The sequence below is a fragment of the Ovis canadensis genome, chromosome 23 (genome assembly GCF_042477335.2).
Source record: "Ovis canadensis isolate MfBH-ARS-UI-01 breed Bighorn chromosome 23, ARS-UI_OviCan_v2, whole genome shotgun sequence".
Lineage (NCBI taxonomy): Eukaryota > Metazoa > Chordata > Mammalia > Artiodactyla > Bovidae > Ovis > Ovis canadensis.
Genome location: NC_091267.1, coordinates 48,691,293 through 48,697,776, shown reverse-complemented (window position 1 = coordinate 48,697,776; position 6,484 = coordinate 48,691,293). Strand labels below are relative to the sequence as shown.

At 43.1% G+C, this 6,484-nt stretch overlaps 1 pseudogene; it reads right to left on the bottom strand.

The window, feature by feature from the left end:
* Positions 1–5,775: 5,775 nt before the first annotated feature.
* Positions 5,776–6,168, bottom strand: LOC138428339 (proteolipid protein 2 pseudogene; annotated as a pseudogene).
* Between the last annotated feature and the right edge of the window lie 316 nt (positions 6,169–6,484).

Sequence of the window (6,484 nt, the reverse complement as noted above, 5' to 3'; positions counted from 1 at the left end):
AAAAATTTTGGTTTCCTTAAAGACTTTCTTTTTCCTTTTGCCCTCAATATGTTTTCATTTCAATTTAGCCTGCTCTCTTTTTGATACCCTATTTGTATTTCATAGACATCAGTTTGAAAAAAAAAGGTATAACTTAGATCTAGTAAAATGCACAAATCTTAAGGGTACAACTCAGTGGAATTTAAAATATACACACCTGTGTGAACACCACCAGATCAATTACTTAAAACACTTTCAACATTCCCAAAGTTTCTCATCCCCCTTCTCATAATTAGCTCGCCATAAATAGCTCATTAATATAGGTTAATCTTTTTAAATAGATTTGGGGAACATTTTTTAATTGTAGTAAATACATATAAAATTTACCACTTTCATCATATATGTGTTCAGAAAAGTGGTATTAACTGTACTCACATTGCAGTAGAACCATCACCACCCATCTTCAGTTTGAGAAGATAGGATGTGATTTCCAGAACATCCCATCTTCCCAAACTGAAATCTTGTACCCACTAAACACCAGCTTCCCATACTGCCCCCCACCCCGCACCCCAACCACTGGCAACCTTTCATCTCTATGACTTTGGTACTATTCATAGTATTCTATGAATGAGGTACTATTTCAGGTACCTCAGATAAGTGGAATCACACAATCTATCTTTTTTGTGTCTGGCTTATTTCACTTAACATAATATCTTCAAGTTCACCCACATAACGTGTAAGAATTTTCTTCCCTTTTAAGGATAAATAGTATTGCATTGTATGGAAATACCACATTTTGTTCATTTATAAATCTATTGATGGAAATGTAGATTTTTAAAAATTCATCTTTCTAAATGTCTTCCTCTTTCTGTAATAAATCAGTATTGGATGAAGACGTCAAAAAAAGTTCTTAGGAGATTTTTTTGTCTTATCCTGCAGAAATTTATTGCATAGTTCTCACTTGCCACCCCCTACCCTCACCCCCATTTTCTCAGCTTTGAATTGAGAGAAAAATATCTAGGCCCAGAGTTTGAAAACAAATTAGAGACAGAGTGTTGCTATTTAGTTCCCTCATTATCTAGCTTAGGTACTGATGGACTCTCTTTTCTAATACATATTTTTTTATGTGGACCATTTTTAAAGTCTTTATTGAATTTGTTACAATATTGCTTCTGCTTTATGTTTTGGCTTTGAGGCATGTGGAATCTTGGTTCTCTGATCAGGGATTGAACCTACCCACCTAGCATTGGAAGGGGAAGTCTTAACCCTTCAACCACTAGGGAAGTCCCCCTTTTTAAAACAAATATATATACATTTTTTATTTGTTTGGTTGCAACACACGGGCTAGTTGATCTTTCGTGCAGCATGTGGCATCTCTAGTTGCTGCACCACACAAACTTTTAGTCATGGCATGTGGGATCTAGTTCCCTGACCAGGGATTGAACCTGGGCCCTCCACGTTGGCAGTGCAGAGTCTTAGTCACTGGATGACCAGGGAAGTCCCTCTCTTCTCTAATATTCTGTGATTTGATATCCATAGGACTTATTCTAGTTTTTTTTTTTTTTCTCTGCTTAGCAAGCATTTCTTTTGTGTAGTTCTTTTGAAATGAAGTGGAATTACTTCCTGATTCTCTGTTAGAAAGAGGATGTTTAACCTAGAAAATTTAACTGTATTTACTCTTCTTTAAGGACAGCTTTACCCCTGCCCTCAACTTTCACTGTTTTTAGGGTTCCACTACCTCTACCTGAAAAGTTATGACCAACTTAGATAGCATATTCAAAAGCAGAGACATTACTTTGCCAACTAAGGTCTGTCTAGTCAAGGCTATGGTTTTTCCTGTGGTCATGTATGGATGTGAGAGTGAAGACTGTGAACAAGGCTGAGCGCCGAAGAATTGATGCGTTTGAACTGTGGTGTTGGAGAAGACTCTTGAGAGTCCCTTGGACTGCAAGGAGATCCAACCAGTCCATTCTGAAGGAGATCAGCCCTGGGATTTCTTTGGAAGGAATGATGCTAAAGCTGAAACTCCAGTACTTTGGCCACCTCATGCGAAGAGTTGACTCATTGGAAAAGACTCTGATGCTGGGAGGGATTGGGGGCAGGAGGAGAAGGGGACGACCCAGGATGAGATGGCTGAATGGCATCACAGACTGGATAGACGTGAGTCTGAGTGAACTCCGGGAGTTGGTGATGGACAGGGAGGCCTGGCGTGCTGCGATTCATGGGGTCACAAAGAGTCGGACACGACTGAGCAACTGAACGATGACAACCTCTACCTGAAATTCTTTTTCCTCCCATAATTCATCAATTATATTTTCCCCTAATTTTTCCTCCCAGTTTGATGAGACAGTTGACACACAGCACTCTATAAGATTAAGGTATTACTTCACCTGAAATTCTTTATCTTTGAGAAGACTACCTATCCCAAGGTCTCCATCCTCTTCATCCTAAGCCTTAGTGTGTTCTGGGGATTGTAGAAACTGAATTGGATAAGAGGGGCGGTGAATGAAAGGAAGGACACACTGACCATTCAGACCTGTTTCCACACAGTTAAGGCCATGCATGTCTAGATTTCTCATTAGTGAACCGCTGTGTTTCCCAATCTGTGGGCAGTCTCAAGGCGAGTCATGAGACAGGGTTTCTTCTACCTAATTCACAGCTGTGCTTTCCAGATTCAAAACATGCTGTTATGGAGAATTCCCTGGCAGTCCAGTGGTTAGGACTCCACTCTTTCACTGCCGAGGATAAAGGTTCAGTCTGATCAGGGAACTAACATCCTGCAAGCCTCATGGTGGCCAAAAAAAAAAAAAAAAAAAACCACCTGCAGTATGCCTCAGGTATCAATTCTGTTTCTTAGTTTGACACTAATGAAAATTTAATACTAGAAATACTTCCAGCAATCTCATTCATGATTGACTTTTATTCTTTATTTCAGGAGTGATTGTGCATTTTCATCTTTTCATATGATTACATGAATATTTAGGCATCCCAGGTGGCACTAGTGGTAAAGAACCTGCCTGATCTCTGGGTTGGGAAGATTCCCTGGCGGAGGGCATGGCAACCCACTCCTATATTCTTGCCTGGAGAACCCCAGACAAAGGAGCCTGGTGAGCTATGGTCCATAGGGACACAAAGAGGTGGACACCACTGAAGTGACTTGGCACACACTTCTTACCTAGAAATCTCAGCTGTTTTACAAGCATCAGAGAAGAACTGGAAAGCACCATACAGATACTACTGCTGGACTGATCATGATCAAGACAGGCTCTCAACTGTAAACACGTGGCTCTCTATTTTGTTTTCAACCAGTGCAAATCTTAGTTGTTATGACATCTTACAACACCATCCAATAAGAACAGCAGATAAAAGTAGGCTGCTATAACTGAAGCCAATAGTAGTACCAGGACACCCACCCTCTCCCCACTGCTTTGGCAGAGAAAGGGCTCCATGGAATGCCTAAAGCTCTAAGCAGCATAATTTCTAAATCACTACCCTAGGCATCACTAAGGGCCTTCCTAGTGGTTCAGACAGTAAAGAAGCTGCCCGAATGCAGGAGATCCAGGTTCGATCCTTCAGTCAGGAAGATCCCCTGGAGAAGGGAATGCCTATCTCACTCTAGTATTTTTGCCTGGAGAATTCTATGGACCCAGGAGCTGGATGGTCGTTACAGTCCCTGGGGTCACAAAGAGTCAGATATGACTGAGCAACTAACACACACACACACACACACACACACGACATCACTAAAGGATGTTTGTGCAAACTACCCACTAAAGAAGAGTATGAGAAAGGGCATCAAGAGGTCTCTCCATAACTAGAATGCTTGAGCTCTGATGTGGTGTTTTATTTTTAAGAATTCACTTGATTGGTGTTGTCTATACTTAGCACTCATCCCCTTCCTACTCCAACCACTGAGGGAGCTCCATTGGACCGTGTGATCACCAAGACCCTACTCTTCCTTATGTTCATTTTACACATCTTTACAAACATCCTTAAAATTTGTTTTCTTACATCTAATATCAGGATGTGACTTCCAGTTCTGACCATGTTAAGAATGTATCGACTATGGCCCGTCTCTTCTGCTGATTACCATGAAAACTCTGGACAAAGTACACAAAAATAATCAGCTGAGGACTCTTAAAAGTAAATGAAATCAGGTGGATCGCAGAGTGGAGTCAAAATTTGAAGAAGCAATGCATTTGAAAATGAGTTTTCCATCTTTTCCCCTCTTTTTTCCTGTGACTTTGCCCTAAGTGCAGAACTGTTCGGTAGTATTGATAGTTACTTTAAAACTCTTGCCTTTTTGCACAGAAGGACTGGGAAAGGGGCCTCTCTGGGGCAGAGAGTGTAAGAGAAATCTTGGAGAGAAGTGAGCTGGAGAAGATGATGTCTCAAAATTGTATAAGAAACTAGACAAGACTCTTGCTTACCCTTGGGCTGCATATGCACACGTCCTCAGTCCTATCCGACTCTGCGGCCCCATGGGCTGTAGCCCATCAGGCGCCTCTGTCCATGGGGATTCTCCAAGCAAGAATACTGAAGTGGGTAGCCATTCCCTTCTCCAGGGGATCTTTCCCACCCAGGGATCGAACCCGGGTATCCTACATTGCAGGCAGATTCTTTTTTATTTTTTAATTTATTTTTAATTGAAGGATAATAATAATATTGTGTTCATTTCTACCACACGTTAATGCAGATCAGCCATAGGTATACCCATGTCCCCTCCCTTCTGAGCTTCCCTCCCACCTCCCACACCAACCCACCCCTCTAGGCTGTCACAGAGCCCTGGCTTGAGTTCCCTGAGTCATACAGCAAATTCCCACTGGCTATCTATTTTACAAATGTTAGTGTAATCTGTTTGCATTCTACTCTCTCCATTCGTTCCACACTCTCCTTCCTACCCATCCCCCGTGTTCGTAAGTCTGTTCTCTGTGTTGCAGGCAGGTTCTCTACCATCTGAGCCATCAGGGAAGCTGCATATGCATGAGACAGACACAAAGCATCAAAAGCTTAGGGGCTTGAATTAAGATTTAAACCACCAACCAGATCTCAGGCTAACCTCTTAGAGATGTGGTTGAAGCAGCCATCAGCAAGGTCAGGAAACTGAACTGAGATTAGAGCCACTGCCCACAGAAAGTGCATTTTTGGTTGTTGTTCTAACAATCTGTTATTTGTTTATTCCTACATAGAACCACATGCCCCAGCCCCCCACCTCCACCCCTCCACACACACACATATTGAGGAAGTTATTTGGAGTGAGCCACAGCCTGGGGCCTGAAGTATGAAACCTGAGGTACTCTTCTCCCTCACTGTGGCTCAGTTATCTCAGACTCTTTGCAACCCTGTTGCCTGCACCCCGCCAGGCTCCTCTGTCCGTGGGACTCTCCAGGCAAGAATACCGGAGTGGGTTGCCATTTCCTCCTCCAGGGAGTCTTCCCGACCCAGGGATTGAACCTTTGTCTCCTGAATAGGCAGGCAGATTCTTTACCACTGAACCACCAGGGAAGCCCCATTTTGTGCTTTAGGTGAGGGCATAGACCAGACCGAATTGGCATCTCCTTCTGGATACTGTATAAGGAAAGGGGACCAAGACACACCCAGGAGGGCTGGTGGGTAGGTTGGAAGATAAATTCTCTGAATAGCGGCACTTGCACCTCAATACCGGAGGGGCTCGGGGTTGGCTGAAAGTGTTGTGGGGTGGGAAAGGAGTTAATTTATTTGCCGATTACAGAGAGAAATGAAGGCAGCTCACGGACACTGGGTATCAGCAGGGTCAGTAGGTGTTGCTGTGTGTCTTTATTGTCGCATCGGGCAAGTAATAGAGGCATCATAGCCAAAAAGGGCCGTGGCGATTAGGCCGAGTATCCCTGCAATGATTCTGGAGCGATATCCTCTCTCAACAAGTACAATAATGGAGGTGATCAGGTAGATGATGGCCGCTATGAGGGATCGGAGGAAATCAGTCCAAGGCCAGTGAATGAATTGTATCTTGGTGTGCAGGTCACATGTGTAGACGATAAAGAAGATGATAGCTAGGATCAATTCAATCAGCGACAGAGAGATATAGCCTGATGCTGGGGCACTGTAGAGGGTCAGAATCACAAGGCACAATATAATCTCAGCAAACAGAAGTATTCCCTTTTGGGTGCACAAGAAGTTAGTGCAGCTGTTGTGCTGGAAATCTGCCATGGCAGGGCTGGAGTCCTTGGGGGCAGGGAGAGTCTGCTGGCAGGTTCAATGCTGGTGCACACCCAGATGTCTCGCTGGCCGTCTAGAGAGTGGTTTTCAAAACCTGTAGGCTGCAGCTAACTGGTTCAATCACCCGCTAAAACAATAATAGAGATAATAATAATGAACAGCATTCTTTAGAGAATTTTAACAGGATTCATATCCATACAATTCAATAGTTAAAGAACCCAGAATGTAATCCAAAATTACTTGATAAGCAAAGGACCAGGAAAACATGACCAGTTTTCAAGAGAAAAGACAATCACCAGATGCCAAC